Raw genomic sequence first — 20,414 nt, forward strand, 5'->3', positions numbered from 1 at the left:
TTAGAATTTCATGGCTGCAACACGTGCCAAAGTAGTTGGGAAAGGGCATGTTCACCACTGTGTTACATCACCTTTTCTTTTAACAACACTCAATAAACGTTTGGGAACTGAGGAAACTAATTGTTGAAGCTTTGAAAGTGGAATTCTTTCCCATTCTTGTTTTATGTAGAGCTTCAGTCGTTCAACAGTCCGGGGTTTCCGCTGTCGTATTTTACGCTTCACATATTTTCCATGGGAGATAGGTCTGGACTGCGGGCGGGCCAGGAAAGTACCCGCACTCTTTTACTACGAAGCCACGCTGTTGTAACACGTGGCTTGGCATTGTTTTGCTGAAATAAGCAGGGGCGTCCATACTAACGTTGCTTGGATGACAACATATGTTGCTCCAAAACCTGTATGTACCTTTCAGCATTAATGGTGCCTTCACAGATGTGTAAGTTACCCATGCCTTGGGCACTAATACACCCACATACCATCACAGATGCTGGCTTTTCAACTTTGCGTCTATAACAATCCAGATGGTTATTTTCCTCTTTGTTCCGTAGGACACCACGTCCACAGTTTCCAAATATAATGTGAAATGTGGACTCGTCAGCCCACAGAACACTTTTCCACTTTGCATCAGTCCATCTTAGATGAGCTCGGGCCCAGCGAAGCCGGCGGCGTTCCTGGGTGTTGTTGATGAATGGCTTCCGCTTTGCATAGTAGAGTTTTAACTTGCACTTACAGATGTAGCGACCAACTGTAGTTACTGACAGTGGTTAAATGAAGTGTTCCTGAGCTCATGTGGTGATATCCTTTAAACACTGATGTCGGTTTTTGATGCAGTACCACCTGAGGGATCAAAAATCCGTAATATTGTCGCTCACGTGCAGTGATTTCTCCAGATTCTCTGAACTTTTTGATGATTTTACGGACCGTAGATGGTAAAATCCCTAAATTCCTTGCAATAGCTCGTTGAGAAATGTTGTTCTAAAACTGTTTGACAATTTACTTACAAATTGGTGACCCTCGCCCCATCCTTGTTTGTGAATGACTTAGCATTTCATGGAAGCTGTTTTTATAGCCAATCATGGCACCCACCTGTTCCCAATTAGCCTGCACACCTGTGGGATGTTCCAAATAAGTGTTTGATGAGCATTCCTCAACTTTATCAGTATTTATTGCCACCTTTCCCGACTTCTTTGTCACGTGTTGCTGGCATCAAATTCTAAAGTTAATGATTATTTGCAAACTAAAAATGTTTATCAGTTTGAACATCAAATATGTTGTCTTTGTAGCATATTCAACTGAATATGGGTTGAAAAGGATTTGCAAATCATTGTATTCTGTTTATATTTACATCTAACACAATTTCCCAACTCATATGGAAACGGGGTTTGTACATATTAACACTAGAAAACATTCAGAGAGCCCTCTAGGCCCATTCAACAAAAAAGTTGAAAAAAATAAATGATAAAAAGCCCTGATTCCAGAAAGTAATCCGGCTCAGCACGAAAATATAAGGATGTAACTGTACTTGTATTTGTATTGAACCGTTTCTGTACGGGTGTTTCGGTTCGGTTCGGAGGTGTACCGAACAAGTTTCCACATGGACATATCAGGTAGCGCACAGCACGTTGTGTAAACAATGCAGAGCGAGGCATTACACACCACAGGCTAGCAGCGACCAGGCTAGGACAACATGCAAAAGCCAGAGATGGAAGACCCTCCTGCCTCGTTAACATCTCCCCTTTGGTAACACTTCGGCTTCGAGGTGCGATACAACAATGGAGGACGGGGGTTTGCCGACATTGTTAAGCAGCAGTAGGGTATGTTTCTGCCATCACGTCAAACATGCTAACCCCTTTGAAGCGGCACCACCCCCAAGTCAAGCTCGCTTTAAAGAAGAGAAAGAGGAGCGTGGTGGTGCAAACACCGCATTCAAGCAGCCTTTGCTGTATTGCATTAAAACTCAATTTTGACCCACTTCTATGGTGGAAAAACAATAAGCCCATATATGAAGACTTTCCCTGTGACCTTCACAAGTGCTGGCAAAGGGATCAGAATTCCGGGGGTTACTAAATTCCATAAAGGCACCCTGCTGTCTAACACACTAATGGCTGGCGGTGGAGCCAAATCCCCCTTGGGCTGAGGGTTAAATCCCCGGGTTAAGGCGGTCACCCTCGCACATCAGAGACCTAACAGCGTCTAAAGCGGTCTGACATCCCTGAACTGGAGGCAGTCGTTTCCTGCGGCAGCTCCTGAAAGGATTCACCTGGTGTTCACCTCGGAAGGAACTTCAAATCCCGGATTGATTCTCAAGCAGAAGAGATTGCTCACAGCTTGAAAAGGTAGCGAGCTGAACTAACTAATAGTGGTCAAAGGGATATGATCAGCATCCTTTTTGCTTTAGGACACCTTTTTCACTTCCAACATGATAGCCATGTTGATCCCAGACGACATGGGTGTACACATTTGTGTACGAACCCCGTTTCCATATGAGTTGGGAAATTGTGTTAGATGTAAATATAAACGGAATACAATGATTTGAAAATAATTTTCAACCCATATTCAGTTGAATATGCTACAAAGACAACATATTTGATGTTCAAACTCATAAACTTATTTTTTTTTTAACTTTACAATTTGATGCCAGCAACACGTGACAAAAAAGTTGGGAAAGGTGGCAATAAATACTGATAAAGTTGAGGAATGCTCATCAAACACTTATTTGGAACATCCCACAGGTGTGCAGGCTAATTGGGAACAGGTGGGTGCCATGATTGGGTATAAAAACAGCTTCCCCAAAAATGCTCAGTCTTTCACGAGGAAAGAAGGGGCGAGGTACACCCCTTTGTCCACAACTGTGTGAGCAAATAGTCAAACATTTTAAGAACAACGTTTCTCAAAGTTTAATTGTGAGAAATTTAGGGATTTCAACATCTACGCTCCATAATATCATCAAAAGGTTCAGAGAATCTGGAGAAATCACTCCACGTAAGCGGCATGGCCGGAAACCAACATTGAATGACCGTGACCTTCGATCCCTCAGACGGCACTGTATCAAAAACCGACATCAATATCTAAAGGATATCACCACATGGGCTCAGGAACACTTCAGAAAACCACTGTCACTATAAACAGTTTGTCGCAACAACTGTAACTACAAGTTAAAGCTCTACTATGCAAAACCAAAGCCATTTATCAACAACATCCAGAAACGCCGCTGGCTCCTCTGGCCCCGAAATCATCTAAGATGGACTGACGCAAAGCAGAAAAGTGTTCTGTGGTCTGACGAGTCCACATTTTAAATTGTTTTTGGAAATATTCGACATTGTGTCATCCGGACCAAAGGGGAAGCGAACCATCCAGACTGTTATCGATGCAAAGTTCCAAAGCCAGCATATGTGATGGTATGGGGGTGCATTAGTTCCCAAGGCATGGGTAACTTACACATCTGTGAAGGCACCATTAATGCTGAAAGGTACATACAGGTTTTGGAACAACAGCTTTTAAGTGCCGTCTTTTTCATGGACGCCCCTGCTTATTTCAGCAAGACAATGCCAAGCCACATTCAGCATGTGTTACAACTTTCCTGGCCCGCCTACAGTCCAGACCTGTCTCCCATCGAAAATGTGTGGCACATTATGAAGCGTAAAATACGACTGTTGAACGACTGAAGCTCTACATAAAACAAGAATGGGAAAGAATTCCACTTTCAAAGCTTCAACAATTAGTTTCCTCAGTTCCCAAACGTTTATTGAGTGTTGTTAAAAGAAAAGGTGATGTAACACAGTGGTGAACATGCCCTTTCCCAACTACTTTGGCATATTTTGCAGCCATGCAATTTCAAGTTAATTTTTATTTGCAAAAAAAAAATAAAGTTTATCAGTTTGAACATCAAATATGTTGTCTTTGTAGCATATTCAACTGAATATGGGTTGAAAAGGATTTGCAAATCATTGTATTCTGTTTATATTTACATCAAACACAATTTCCCAACTCAAATGAAAATACCACTAATTCAGACAAGAGTGCATTTGTCCTAGTAGTTCTAAGGTTTAGACCTACATTGGAAGATTTACAACACATCGGGGGATTAGCAAACAAGGCCACAGACACGATAAAATACTTTTGTCTCATTTGTCCGACATTATGATTGATGACATTAAATACCATTTGGGCCAATGTTTATGCTGGAGGTCTTTGGTAATAAAACTGTAACAAACATTGCTCTTAATGTGCGACAAATGCTGCTTTGTTGTTATTATAAACGACAGCTTTAATCAGTCACCCGTGTCATGTTTCACTATTGATGAATTTCACCATAATAACAAATCCGTATTGAAATTTGTGCACAAAATATGCAGCGCGCCCCTTAAACGACTATGCAAATTAGCCTGCGTGTCACCCAGCCCCAGCTTAATTGGCAATTTAAATGGAGTAGGTATAAGGAGTGACTAAATAAAACAAGTGGAGGAATGGGGAGAAATTCTCCGGGGCAAAAAAATATATGACAAAAATATGCAGCGCGAACTTGGCCCCGATTGCGGTTATTAGAAGTGACTCGGTTGTCGGAATTAATTTAATCCTTAAGTAAACTCTTTTTTTTTTAAGCTTTTTCTGTCAGCCACTTGCTCGCACACAACATGAACAACAATTATCATATATTTAATCACAATAGGACTGGCAGGTGTTTCTTTATTTGTTGAACCCCCCCACCCAAAAAAAAGCCGGTGGCATTTTTTATGCATAAAATTAAACCCAATAAAGGAATCTCAAATTGTTGAACATAATTAATTCTGGCTGGATTTGTTTTTCCATAGGAAAAAAATTTAAAATGTAGAAAATGTATATCTGCGATGAGGTGGCGACTTGTCCAGGGTGTACCCTGCCTTCCGCCCGATTGTAGCTGAGATAGGCACCAGCGCCCCCCACGACTCCAAAGGGAATAAGCGGTAGAAAATTAATGGATGGATGGACAATGCTGTTGATCACCCTTCAAACTTATTAACTGTACAAACAATCTTTTAAGTGAAAAAAGAAGTTAACGCTATTTATAAAATAATAAATATATTAAACTGCTCAACCATTTTTTTATGCATAAAATTAAACACAATAAAGGAACCTCAAATGGTTGAACATAATTAATTCTGGGTGTTTTTTTTTTCCATAGGGAAAAAAATTGAAAATGTACATCTGCGATGAGGTGGCGACTTGTCCAGGGTGTATATGCCTTCCGCCCGATTGTAGCTGAGATATGCACCAGCGCCCCCCACCACACCAAAGGGAATAAGCAGTAAAAAATGGATGGATGGAAAATGTATATCTGTGTTGGCCCTGTGATGAGGTGGCGACTTGTCCAGGGTGTACCCTGCCTTCCGCCCGATTGTAGCTGAGATATGCACCAGCGCCCCCCGCCACCCCAAAGGGAATAAGCAGGATTTGTTTTTCCATAGGAAAAAAATTTAAAATGTAGAAAATGGATATCTGTGATGAGGTGGTGACTTGTCCAGGGTGTATATGCCTTCCGCCCGATTGTAGCTGAGATATGCACCAGCGCCTCCCGCGACACCAAAGGGAATAAGCAGTAGAAAATGGATGGATGGATGGAAAATGTATATCTGTGTTGGCCATGTGATGAGGTGGCGACTTGTCCAGGGTGTACCCTGCCTTCCGCCCGATTGTAGCTGAGATATGCCCCAGCACCCCCCCCCGCCACCCCAAAGGGAATAAGCAGGATTTGTTTTTCCATAGGAAAAAAATTTAAAATGTAGAAAATGTATATCTGTGATGAGGTGGTGACTTGTCCAGGGTGTATATGCCTTCCGCCCGATTGTAGCTGAGATATGCACCAGCGCCTCCCGCGACACCAAAGGGAATAAGCAGTAGAAAATGGATGGATGGATGGATGGATGGAAAATGTATATCTGTGTTGGCCCTGTGATGAGGTGGCGACTTGTCTAGGGTGTACCCTGCCTTCCGCCCGATTGTAGCTGAGATATGCACCAGCGCCCCCCGCGACACCAAAGGGAATAAGCAGTAGGAAATGGATGGATGGATGGATGGATGGATGGAAAATGTATATCTGTGTTGGCCCTGTGATGAGGTAGCGACTTGTCCAGGGTGTACACTGCCTTCCGCCCGATTGTAGCTGAGATAGGCACCAGCGCCCCCCGCCACCCCAAAGGGAATAAGCAGGAATTGTTTTTCCATAGGAAAAAAATGTAAAATGTAGAAAATGTATATCTGCGATGAGGTGGTGACTTGTCCAGGGTGTACCCTGCCTTCCGCCCGATTGTAGCTGAGATATGCACCAGCGCCTCCCGCGACACCAAAGGGAATAAGCAGTAGAAAATGGATGGATGGATGGATGGACGGAAAATGTATATCTGTGTTGGCCCTGTGATGAGGTGGCGACTTGTCTAGGGTGTATCCTGCCTTCCGCCTGATTGTAGCTGAGATATGCACCAGCGCCCCCCGCGACACCAAAGGGAATAAGCAGTAGGAAATGGATGGATGGATGGATGGATGGATGGAAAATGTATATCTGTGTTGGCCCTGTGATGAGGTGGCGACTTGTCTAGGGTGTACCCTGCCTTCCGCCCGATTGTAGCTGAGATATGCACCAGCGCCCCCCGCGACACCAAAGGGAATAAGCAGTAGGAAATGGATGGATGGATGGATGGATGGATGGAAAATGTATATCTGTGTTGGCCCTGTGATGAGGTAGCGACTTGTCCAGGGTGTACACTGCCTTCCGCCCGATTGTAGCTGAGATAGGCACCAGCGCCCCCCGCCACCCCAAAGGGAATAAGCAGGAATTGTTTTTCCATAGGAAAAAAATGTAAAATGTAGAAAATGTATATCTGCGATGAGGTGGTGACTTGTCCAGGGTGTACCCTGCCTTCCGCCCGATTGTAGCTGAGATATGCACCAGCGCCTCCCGCGACACCAAAGGGAATAAGCAGTAGAAAATGGATGGATGGATGGATGGACGGAAAATGTATATCTGTGTTGGCCCTGTGATGAGGTGGCGACTTGTCTAGGGTGTATCCTGCCTTCCGCCTGATTGTAGCTGAGATATGCACCAGCGCCCCCCGCGACACCAAAGGGAATAAGCAGTAGGAAATGGATGGATGGATGGATGGATGGATGGAAAATGTATATCTGTGTTGGCCCTGTGATGAGGTGGCGACTTGTCTTGGGTGTACCCTGCCTTCCGCCCGATTGTAGCTTAGATATGCACCAGCGCCCCCCACGACTCCAAAGGGAATAAGCGGTAGAAAATGAATGGCTGGATGGACAATGCTGTTCATCACCCTTCAAACTTATTAACTGTACAAACAATGTTTTAAGTGAAAAAAGAAGTTAACGCTATTTATAGAATAATAAATATATTAAACTGCTCAACCATTTTTTTATGCATAAAATTAAACACAATAAAGGAATTTCAAATGGTTGAACATAATTAACAAAAACGACAACAGCAAACCCAACAATAACAACAACAATAGAACAACACCAGCACATACAATATGTACAAATATGATCGTAAAAGTGATAGCAAATAAGCAGTTAGTGAAATAGATAATGTAGTAATGACAATGAGCATTTTTACACTAAAACTGGAGCAATACAAATACCATTAGAAAAAGCGCTATTGATCATGAAGAAAACCAATAGTTTACTTCTATTATCAACAATAAAGTTGTTCAAATGCAACAATACGTATACAAAATGATAGCTAGAAAGATAATTAAAAAAAAAGAAGGAATACCGAAAGATGAAAGGGAAGAGAGAGAGGCAGCCTATATTAATCTTGTAGATTGTTATAGTAACAATGGTTTAAGCTCTGTCAATATGCCTTGTGTTACCCAGTTTACCCTAGGGCAACAACGTTATGTTGCGTTTCTAATGTGTTACGGTGAGGATGTTCTCCCGAAATGTGTTTGTCATTCTTGTTTGGTGTGGGTTCACAGTGTGGCGCATATTAGTAAGAGTGTTAAAGTTGTTTATATCACAACCCTCAGTGTAACCTGTATCGCCCAGTATGCCTTGCAATCTTGTACGTGTACATACAGAAACCACATACAACTTGATATTGGACTGGCAAGCTGTGCGTACATGTTGTAGAAGGCTTCAAAGGCAAGGGCTTCATAGCACGCCCTTATTATTGTTATCTGGGTGACCACCAGCAAATATTTGCGAGAATGGTTGCGGCTCCCATTGTCTTCTTTATTTTCTGAAATGGGTCAAAATGGCTCCTTGAGTGATAAAAGTTGCCAACCCCTAGTGTCGGTGAATAAAGTAATAAATAAAGTTAATAAATTATTTCTTATTCTGATCTGATTTTGATAAGAATTGGAGATATTATTACTATTGACGCAAAATGACTAAATGATGAAGTTGTAGAACAAAATAATCCGTACAAGACGAATAAACTGAAACCTAAAAAAACTAAGCTATTTTAATTTTAAATGAAAAAGGTTGTGTGTGTTGCTACCAACAAAAGGGGAAAATAACGACACGGTTGCAAAAGATCCGATGGCGGAACATAAACCTTAAAACAATATAGGACAAGTCCCCACGGCCACTTTAGTTGAGCGGTTTGAGGGAGGGTGACAAAGGAGGAATGCAGGACCACCTGCAAAGCCCTAGAAGCCTGCTCTGGGCTGGCACCGCTATTTGTTACACTCCCAGTTCCCATTACCTAGGAACAAGTCGACTTCCTGGGAAATCCATCTCCCTGTGTCATGCAAAAGATGGAACAAAATGGGTATGCAAATATAGCTCAGGCTTCACTTTGGCCTGGACAAAACTTACCCAGCTCATATACTTTGATAAAAGCAATCATGTTTCATTCTTCCGTGGAAATACTGGATCACGATATGATTTGGGCACGAGATGAGAGACACGGGATGCTAACTGCCAAGGCGGCGTTGGCTGCATACAAATCACACGGTGGAACAAAAAACATTCTAGAAGTCCTAAGACTTGTCTCTTAAACCCTCATCTGAGAGAGAAAATTGCTCCTTTGCTTTATTATTATTGATCAGCCCCAGCAAAGTTTGAAAGTATCCAAACTATCGATTCTTATTTTCTACTGAGTTATGGTATCAGAAAGGACATCAAAGCAAACACCAGATAAGTCCACGAATGTTATAAAACTGGGTCAGACTGCGTAAGAACGGAAGACAGACATCCTAGAGGCCTGGATCCCTTCTCCGTGGTTCTCTGCGTCAATAATACGGACTGACGTGCACAAGATACTTTCAAGGAGAGAACGTCAGTTTGTGTCGCCAGCGTTCTGGCTGAGAAACAAACAGATGAGAAGTGACAATGCTTGTGATAGTCCAGCATCCGCGCTTCAAGGCTATGCCCCGCCCCTATGGGTCTAAACTGGGATAGGCTTGGTTTGGTTACAAAAAAGGGGAAAAGCACCACAGGCTAAACTCATTAACCCTGTAACCCCCCTTGTTGTAAAATAACGTATACATACATACATACATACATACATACATACATACATACATACATACATACATACATAATGATTAACTTAGAATTTCATGGCTGCAACACGTGCCAAAGTAGTTGGGAAAGGGCATGTTCACCACTGTGTTACATCACCTTTTCTTTTAACAACACTCAATAAACGTTTGGGAACTGAGGAAACTAATTGTTGAAGCTTTGAAAGTGGAATTCTTTCCCATTCTTGTTTTGTGTAGAGCTTCAGTCGTTCAACAGTCCGGGGTCTCCGCTGTCGTATTTTACGCTTCATAATGCGCCACACATTTTCGATAAGAGACAGGTCTGGACTACAGGGGGGCCAGGAAAGTACCCGCACTCTTTTTTTACAAAGCCATGCTGTTGTAACACATGCTGAATGTGGCTTGGTATTGTCTTGCTGAAATAAGCAGGGGCGTCCATGAAAAAGACTGCACTTAAAAGCCAGTATATGTTGTTCCAAAACCTGTATGTACCTTTCAGCATTAATGGTGCCTTCACAGATGTGTAAGTTACCCATGACTTGGGTACTAATGCACCCCCACAGATGCTGGCTTTTGAACTTTGTGTCAATAACAGTCTGGATGGTTCGCTTCCCCTTTGGTACGGATGACACGATGTCAAATATTTCCAAAAACTATTTGAAATGTGGACTCATTAGACCACAAAAGACTGTTCCACTTTGTATCAGTCTCGGGTCCAGAGAAGCCGGCGGCGTTTCTGGATGTTGTTGATAAATGGCTTTCGCTTTGCATAGTAGAGCTTTAACTTGCACTTACAGATGTAGTGACAAACTGTTTTTAGTGACAGTGGTTTTCTGAAGTGTTCTGTAATATTGCTCCACTGTAAATAGCACTCACCATAAACAAAGTGAACAATTAGTTCATGTGATCGGTATCTGTATTGATCTGGGTGATCTCACTCAAGGATGATCGGTATCACGATCGGCAGCATAAAACTACTAATGGAAATATTCCTAGTATCACTAATCCCGGGTCATTTTTTACATTAAAACATTGCTTGGAGAGTGGATACAAGTCTTGTCTATTGTGACAGTTTGACCCCGGAACTGACTAATCTAGATGACTTTAAATGGGAACCATCATCTGGTCAAAGCTACTCCGAATAGCTACTTTCTCCCCAATCTACTTATTCTACGAGCAAGTGCGAGCGGAGCCAGAACAAGGCCCGGATAGACATGTTCATTAGCCGACTGCTGACACAAACACATCCGACGGATTAAACAGTGAAATATTACAAGATGCTTGAACCGCTGTCCTTCTTTGGGGAGATCAAAGCCGAGCCCCGAGGGTTCTGGGTAAGTACGGTTAGAGCGAGATCGGTTTGAGCGTGGCTCCGAAAAGAACCAATGCCGCCGCAGTCCCTTAGGCCTGTTCCTGCACAACTGTCAGCCTGCCTTGTACAAAAGAATGAGATAGGGGGGGGTGCGAGGCCAGTGAGGAGGGGGGGTGCTAACATTCTTTCGGAGAGACCTTCTCATCGAACAGCAGAAGACTCATTTGTTAACGTGCCGAAGACGTGAAGCTGCAGGATGACGGCAAGAAAACACATAGGAGAGTTTAAATTAGCTAAACTGTGAGCTGAACTCGGTTGATTGGCAACACTAAATTGGCCCTAGTGTGTGAATGTGAGTGTGAATGTTGTCTGTCTATCTGTGTTGGCCCTGCGATGAGGTGGCGACTTGTCCAGGGTGTACCCTGCCTTCCGCCCGATTGTAGCTGAGATAGGCGCCAGCGCCCCCCGCGACCCCGAAAGGGAATAAGCGGTAGAAAATGGATGGATGGATGGATGTGAGCTGAACTCCTTTTCCAGGAAATAAGCAGTGTTGCCTAAAATAAATGACGTTTTTTTCAATGAATAAACTTTTAGATTGTCTTAAAGGCCTACTGAAATGAGATGCCCTTAATATTGATGTCCGGGTGAAAACCAGGAGAATGATTGCCCCGGTAGATTGTCGGGAGGGGCACTGATATTGGGGCGTTTACCGGAAAAATCCCATGAGTTGGCAAGTATGTTGCTCGGGCGGGAAAGCTATTCAAAGAAGGTGAATTCATTATAAAGTGCATGCTAGATGAAGAGGTGGAGTGCAAAACATGCCCCCAGGTAAATTGAGTTTGAGACCCCTGGTTTAATGGGGCATCACAACAAAATTAGGCATAATAATGTGTTAATTCCACGACTGTATACCGGTTGATATCGGAATCGGTAATTACGAGTTGGACAATATCGGAATATCGGCAAAAAAGCCAATATAGGACATCTCAATCTGCGAGTATTGAAAAAAAAGTAGCTAATGGGTCAGCATTATTCCAAAACTAAAGCAGTAATGTAATAGTAATATGTAATAGTAATAGCGAGTAGCCCTTTAAAAACGCCAAAAAAAACATGTTTTTCACGAGTATGTAATTGGAAGTATTGTATTGGAAGGTCAAGAACTTGTATTCACCCTGAACAAGTCAACAAGCAATTACGCAATTTTCACGTAAATAAATCCTAAATGCCTACTGAAATGAGATTTTCTTATTTAAACGGGGATAGCAGGTCCATTCTATGTCTCATACTTGATCATTTCGCCATATTTTTGCTGAAAGGATTTAGTAGAGAACATCCACGATAAAGTTCTCAACTTTTGGTGGCTAGTAAAAAAGCCTTGCCTGCACCGGAAGTAGCAGACAATGTGCGCGTGACGTCACGGGTTGTGGAGCTCCTCACATCTGAACATTGTTTACAATCATGGCCACCAGCAGCGAGAGCGATTCGGACCGAGAAAAAGCGACGATTTCCCCATTAATTTGAGCGAGGATGAAATATTTGTGGATGAGGAAAGTGAGAGTGAAGGACTAAAAAAAAAAAAAAAAAAAAAAGATGAGGGCAGTGGGAGCGATTCAGATGGGGCGGCATTGCTCGGTTGGTAGAGTGGCCGTGCCGGCAACTTGAGGGTTGCAGGTTCGATTCCCGCTTGTGTCATCCTAGTTACTGCCGTTGTGTCCTTGGGCAAGACACTTTACCCACCTGCTCCCAGTGCCACCCACTACTGGTTTAAATGTAACTTAGATATTGGGTGTCACTATGTAAAGCGCTTTGAGTCACTTGAGAAAAGCGCTATATAAATATAATTCACTTCACAATTCCAGAAATACCTCTGTTTTTGTTATTAGTCCCTTCCAAAAGTCATGTGACTGATTTTATTCACTGATTCTCAAACCCACTACTTCTGCTGGGTTCTTCATGATATCACAGACTATACACACAATCCCTTAATGTTATTCATGATATCACAGACTATACACACAATCCATTTTTGTCCAATAGGCCATGTATTCATCACTTCTATTAGACACATTTACTAGGATAATTCTGGAAAATCCCTTATCTGCTTATTGTGTTACAAGTGTTTTAGTGAGATTATATGGTCGTACCTGTACAACCTAAAAATCGGAGGGGTGTGGTGACCGCCAGTGTCTCCGGGGGAAGCCACGTTTCTCCACGAGGCGAAGGCAACCGGGCTGAGATTTTTTTTTTTTCCCTCCTCCACGGTGTAAGCATCCAACGGTCAAGATCGGCCGGTGGGAGGAGGCAAGAGAGTCCGCAGCTGCAGGAGGAACGACACGAGCTCTCCGCTCATGTCTACGGTAAGAACCGACTTATTACCACCATTTTCTCACCGAAACCTGACGGTTGACATGTGGTAAGGAACCATGTTCGCGTTACCGCTCTGTTCCATGGTAAAGTTTCGCCGTCATCTTTCGGGAATGTAAACAAGGAAACACCGGCTGTGTGTGTGTTGCTAAAGGCGGCCGCAATACACCGCTTCCCACCTACATCTTTCTTCTTTGACGTCTCCATTATTAATTGAACAAATTGCAAAAGATTCAGCAACACAGATGTCCAGAATACTGTGTAAATATGCGATTTAAGTAGACGGCTTATAGCTGGGATCGGTGCTGAAACAAAATGTCCGCTACAATCCGTGACATCACACGCACACGTCATCATACCGCGACGTTTTCAACAGGATACTTCACGCGAAATTTAAAATTTCAATTTAGTAAATTTTTTGTGTGTTTCTGCACCTGCGGTTCCCACATAAAGTTTCAACATTGTTTGTCAACACTCTCTGCTCTCATTTTCTCGCACATTTGACCCTCTGTAGTTCTGTGTACCTACACTCTGTCCTCCTCCTGTCTAGGCCTGTTGCGTGCGTGTGTGTGTGTGTGTGTGTGTGTGTGTGTGTGTGTGTGTGTGTGTGTGTGTGTGTGTGTGTGTGTGTGTGTGTGTGTGTGTGTGTGTGTGTGTGTGTGTGTGTGTGTGTGACACAATTTCCACACTTCTATTAGCCCAGGAAATAAGCAGTATTGCCTAAAATAAATGAAGTTTTTTCAATGAATAAACTTTTAGATTGTCTTAGTAACCGTCTGGAATTTTTCAGCGGTTTATCATGATACCGATTACCGTTACATCGCTATACGTTATTATTTGAAACTTTCCGATTCCGTGGTTATTTTCCCTAGTGCTGATCGGCCAGGGCAGGGGTCAAAATCCCAACATTTTGAAAGAGCCATATTGGACCAAAAATACAAAAAACAAATCCGTCTGGAGCCGCAAAAAGTTAAAAGCCTTATGTAGTTTTACAATGAAGGCAAAACATTAATGAACCCGTGTGTAATGTTCATATTGTTGTCACTCAGCCAGCGTTTGTTTGATTGTGAGGCCTTAAAAGCCACAGAAATCACTCCATGGCCAGAAAACAACATTGAATGACCGTGACGGCACTGTATCAAAAACAGATATCAATCTCTAAAGGATATCACCACATGGGCTCAGGGAACACTTCAGAAAACCACTGGCACTAAATACAGTTGGTTGCTACATCTGTAAGTGCAAGTTAAAGCTCTACAATGCAAAGCGAAAGCCATTTATCAACAACATCCAGAAACCCCGCCGGCTTCTTTGGGCCCGAGATCATCTAAGATGGACTGATGCAAAGTGAAAAAGTGTTCTGTGGTCTGACGAGTCCACATTTCAAATTGTTTTTGGAAATATTCGACATCGTGTCATTTGGACCAAAGGGGAAGCGAACCATCCAGACTGTTATCGACGCAAAGTTCAAAAGCCAGCATGTGTGATGGTATGGGGGTGCATTAGTGCCCAAGGCATGGGTAACTTACACATCTGTGAAGGCACCATTAATGCTGAAAGGTACATACAGGTTTTGGAACAACATATGCTGCCATCTAAGCGTCGCCCTTTTCATGGACGCCCCTGCTTATTTCAGCAAGACAATGCCAAGCCACATTCAGCACGTGTTACAACAGCGTGGCTCCGTAAAAAAAAAAAGAGTGCGGGTACTTTCCTGGCCCGCCTGCAGTCCAGTGGAAAATGTGTGGCGCATTATGAAGCGTAAAATAGGACAGCGGAGACCCCGGACTGTTGAAGGACTGAAGCTCTACATAAAACAAGAATGGGAAAGAATTCCACTTTCAAAGCTTCAACAATTAGTTTCCTCAGTTCCTTCCCAAATGTTAATTGAGTGTTGTTAAAAAAAAAGGTGATGTAACACAGTGGTGAACATGCCCTTTCCCAACTACTATTATATCCATGATGCTGCCATTTAAGCGCCATCTTTTTCATGGACGCCCCTGCTTATTTCAGCAAGACAATCCAGGCCACATTCAGCACACTTTGTAAAAAAAGAGTGCGGGTACTTTGCTGGCCCGCCTGCAGTCCAGACCTGTCTCCCATGGAAAATGTGTGAAGCGTAAAATACAACAGCGGAGACCCCGGACTGTTGAAGGACTGAAGCTCTACATAAAACAAGAATGGGAAAGAATTCCACTTTCAAAGCTTCAACAATTAGTTTCCTCAGTTCCCAAACGTTTATTGAGTGTTGTTAAAAGAAAAGGTGATGTAACACAGTGGTGAACATGCCCTTTCCCAACTACTTTGGCACATGTTGCAGCCATGAAATTCAAAGTTAATTATTATTTGCAAAAGTTTATGAGTTTGAAAATTGAATATTTTGTCTTTGTAGCATATTCAACTGAATATGGGTTGAAAAGGATTTGCAAATTATTGTATTCCGTTTTTATTTACATCTAACACAATTTCTCAACTCATATGGAAACGGGGTTTGTACAATTAAAAAAGTCTTATCAACTCTATGGTCATCATCACATTGATTCTCTGTTTTCCAATGCCGATAATTCCTTGGTGGCATCGCTATGAAGCTAAAAAAAAATAGCAATCCTGGTAAATAAAACAAGACAATCACACAAATTTGATTTTCTACCCCGATCCAATGCACTGAAACTGACATTTAGGTAAAGAAAGCAAAAATTCCAGAACATTCTTTTTCAAATAAGAATGAGCGAGGCATTTTCTGTCCTCTCGCTGACAAACATCATAATTGTCTGCTGATTGATGACCTGTCTGTCTGTCTGTCTGTCTGTCTGTGTCATGACTAGAAGTGCTGATAAACAAAACAAAACAAAAACCAACAAACAAGCTTGTAGTTGCTTTTCAGCCACATCTAACATAATAGTGAGAGTCCAGTCCATAGTGGATCCAACATAATAGTGTGAGAGTCCAGTCCATAGTGGATCTAACATAATAGTGAGAGTCCAGTCCATAGTGGATCCAACATAATAGTGGGTGTCCAGTCCATAGTGGATCTAACATAATAGTGAGAGTCCAGTCCATAGTGGATCTAACATAATAGTGTGAGAGTCCAGTCCATAGTGGATCTAACATAATAGTGAGAGTCCAGTCCATAGTGGATCTAACATAATAGTGAGAGTCCAGTCCATAGTGGATCTAACATAATAGTGTGAGAGTCCAGTCCATAGTGGATCTAAGATAATATTGTGAGAGTCCAGTCTATAGTGGATCTAACATAATAGTGAGAGTCCAGTCCATAGTGGATCCAACATAATAGTGGGTGTCCAGTCCATAGTGGATCCAACATAATAGTGGGTGTCCAGTCCATAGTGGATCTAACATAATAGTGAGAGTCCAGTCCATAGTGGATCTAACATAATAGTGAGAGTCCAGTCAATAGTGGATCTAACATAATAGTGTGAGAGTCCAGTCCATAGTGGATCTAAAATAATATTGTGAGAGTCCAGTCTATAGTGGATCTAACATAATAGTGAGAGTCCAGTCCATAGTAGATCTAACGTAATAGTGAGAGTCCAGTCCATAGTAGATCTAACGTAATAGTGAGAGTCCAGTCCATGGTGGATCTAACATAATACTATGAGAGTCCCGTCCATAGTGGATCTAACATAATAGTGAGAGTCCAGTCCATAGTGGATCTAACATAATACTATGAGAGTCCAGTCCATAGTGGATCTAACATAATAGTGTAAGAGTCCAGTCCATAGTGTATTTAACATAATAGTGAGAGAGTCCAGTCCATAATGGATCTAACATAATAGTGAGAGAGTCCAGTCCATAGTGGATTTAACATAATAGTGAGAGAGTCCAGTCCATAATGGATCTAACATAATAGTGAGAGAGTCCAGTCCATAGTGGATCTAACATAATAGTGTGAGAGTCCAGTCTGTAGTGGATCTAACATAATAGTGAGAGTCCAGTCCATAGTGGATCCAAAATAATAGTGGGTGTCCAGTCCATAGTGGATCTAACATAATAGTGAGAGTCCAGTCCATAGTGGATCCAACATAATAGTGGGTGTCCAGTCCATAGTGGATCTAACATAATAGTGGGTGTCCAGTCCATAGTGGATCTAACATAATAGTGTGAGAGTCCAGTCCATAGTGGATCTAAAATAATATTGTGAGAGTCCAGTCTATAGTGGATCTAACATAATAGTGAGAGTCCAGTCCATAGTAGATCTAACGTAATAGTGAGAGTCCAGTCCATGGTGGATCTAACATAATACTATGAGAGTCCCGTCCATAGTGGATCTAACATAATAGTGAGAGTCCAGTCCATAGTGGATCTAACATAATACTATGAGAGTCCAGTCCATAGTGGATCTAACATAATAGTGTAAGAGTCCAGTCCATAGTGTATTTAACATAATAGTGAGAGAGTCCAGTCCATAGTGGATTTAACATAATAGTGAGAGAGTCCAGTCCATAATGGATCTAACATAATAGTGAGAGAGTCCAGTCCATAGTGGATCTAACATAATAGTGTGAGAGTCCAGTCTGTAGTGGATCTAACATAATAGTGAGAGTCCAGTCCATAGTGGATCCAAAATAATAGTGGGTGTCCAGTCCATAGTGGATCTAACATAATAGTGAGAGTCCAGTCCATAGTGGATCTAACATAATAGTGGGTGTCTAGTCCATAGTGGATCTAACATAATAGTGTGAGAGTCCACTCAAGACTGGGAAAAAAAAAATGTTTTTTTTTTGTTCTGTCCAGCTCAATGTAAATAAAGCAACTAAGGCCTGGGTTTACTTTTGTTTATTTATTATCTGGTAAAGGTCGGGACATTCTCTAACTGACGTGCCGGCCTGAAATTCTTTAAGCCGTTGAAGGTTTACACTTTATTGAAGTAAATGCCAAGTGGGATCGGTGCTGACACTTACAACAAAGTCATGCCGAACTCGAAAAAAAAAAAAAAAAATCAAGTTGAGATGAGTCCATTTTTGCAAGCAACAATATATCTGTATGTAACTTCTTTATGTCACTGCTGGCTCGTATAAAACTTGGAATTAAAGAACATTTTTGCAGCATTTCCTGCTCTTTTCCTGTCATAAATATGACATTTAAACTGTGCAAACACATTATAAATTGTGCTTTTGTTCTATGACTGAGGGCACAGGTTCGTTGACCACATATGAGGCGCTAGCTGTCCGAAGTCGGGACCCAGGGTGGACCACTCATTTGTGCATTAGTTGGGGACGTCTTATATCTACTACTCTCACACTATTATGTTAGATCCACTATGGAGTGGACTCTCACACTATTATGTTAGATCCACTATGGACTGGACTCTCACTATTATGTTAGATCCACTATGGACTGGACTCTCACTATTATGTTAGATCCACTATGGACTGGACTCTCACACTATTATGTTAGATCCACTATGGACTGGACTCTCACTATTATGTTAGATCCACTATGGACTGGACTCTCACTATTATGTTAGATCGACTATGGACTGGACTCTCACTATTATGTTAGATCCACTATGGAGTGGACTCTCACACTATTATGTTAGATCCACTATGGACTGGACTCTCACTATTATGTTAGATCCACTATGGACTGGACTCTCACTATTATGTTAGATCCACTATGGACTGGACTCTCACTATTATGTTAGATCCACTATGGACTGGACTCTCACACTATTATGTTAGATCCACTATGGACTGGACTCTCACTATTATGTTAGATCCACTATGGACTGGACTCTCACACTATTATGTTAGATCCACTATGGACTGGACTCTCACACTATTATGTTAGATCCACTATGGACTGGACTCTCACACTATTATGTTAGATCCACTATGGACTGGACTCTCACACTATTATGTTAGATCCACTATGGACTGAACTCTCACTATTATGTTAGATCCACTATGGACTGGACTCTCACACTATTATGTTAGATCCACTATGGACTGGACTCTCACACTATTATGTTAGATCCACTATGGACTGAACTCTCACTATTATGTTAGATCCACTATGGACTGGACTCTCACTATTATGTTAGATCCACTATGGACTGAACTCTCACTATTATGTTAGATCCACTAAGGACTGGACTCTCACACTATTATGTTAGATCCACTATGGACTGAACTCTCACTATTATGTTAGATCCACTAAGGACTGGACTCTCACACTATTATGTTAGATCCACTATGGACTGGACTCTCACTATTATGTTAGATCCACTATGGACTGGACACACACTATTATGTTAGATCCACTATGGACTGGACTCTCACGATTATGTTGTGGAGTGCCATCTCCGGGTTAAGGAGGAGACCCTGCCCCTGTATGATCAGTGCCAGAGCTTGGTCTGCATCGCCGGCAGTAAGTCAGACCCTTTTCCAGTGAGGGTTGGACTCTGCCAAGGCTGCCCTTTTGTCACCGATTCTGTTCATAACTTTTATGGACAGAATTTGTCGGTGCGGTCAGGGCATTGAGGGGATCTGATTTGGTGACCGCAGGATTAGGTCTCTGCTTTTTGCAGATGATGTGGTCCCGATGGCTTCATCTGACCGGGATCTTCAGCTCTCACTGGATCGGTTCGCAGCCGAGTGTGAAGCAAAAGGGATGAGAATCAGTACCTCCAAGTCTGAGTCCATGGTTCTCGCCCGGAAAAGGGTGGAATGCCATCTCCGGGTTGGGGAGGAGACCCTGCCCCATATGGAGGAGTTCAATTGATTGATTGATTGATACTTTTATTAGTAGATTGCACAGTTCAGTACATATTCCGTACAATTGACCACTAAATGGTAACACCCCAATAAGTTTTTCAACTTGTTTAAGTCGGGGTCCATGTTCATCAATTCAAGTACATCAGAGTCTTGTTCACGAGTGGGGGAAGAGTCGATGGTGAGATCGACAGGCGGATCGGTGCGGCGTCTTCAGTAATGCAGACCCTGTATCGATCCGTTGTGGTGAAGAAGGAGCTGAGCCGGAAGGCAAAGCTCTCAATTTACCGGTCGATCTACGTTCCCATCCTCACCTATGGTCATGAGCTTTGGGTCATGACCGAAAGGATAAGATCACGGGTACAAGCGGCCCAAATGAGTGGTGGGGTCTCTCCCTTAGAGATAGGGTGAGAAGCTCTGCCATCCGGCAGGAACTCAAAGTAAAGCCGCTGCTCCTCCACATGGAGAGGAGCCAGATGAGGTGGTTCGGGCATCTGGTCAGGATGCCACCCGAACGCCTCCCTAGGG

At 42.5% G+C, this 20,414-nt stretch overlaps 1 protein-coding gene across 2 annotated transcripts in view; it reads right to left on the reverse strand.

Annotated features, from left to right (window-relative positions):
• The window catches only part of LOC133568754 (receptor-type tyrosine-protein phosphatase F-like), a 621,387-nt gene that overhangs the window by 470,729 nt on the left and 130,244 nt on the right, over positions 1–20,414 (reverse strand). The gene's annotated exons all lie outside the window — the stretch shown is intronic.

Source organism: Nerophis ophidion, linkage group LG14, assembly GCF_033978795.1.
Source record: "Nerophis ophidion isolate RoL-2023_Sa linkage group LG14, RoL_Noph_v1.0, whole genome shotgun sequence".
NCBI classification, from domain to species: domain Eukaryota; kingdom Metazoa; phylum Chordata; class Actinopteri; order Syngnathiformes; family Syngnathidae; genus Nerophis; species Nerophis ophidion.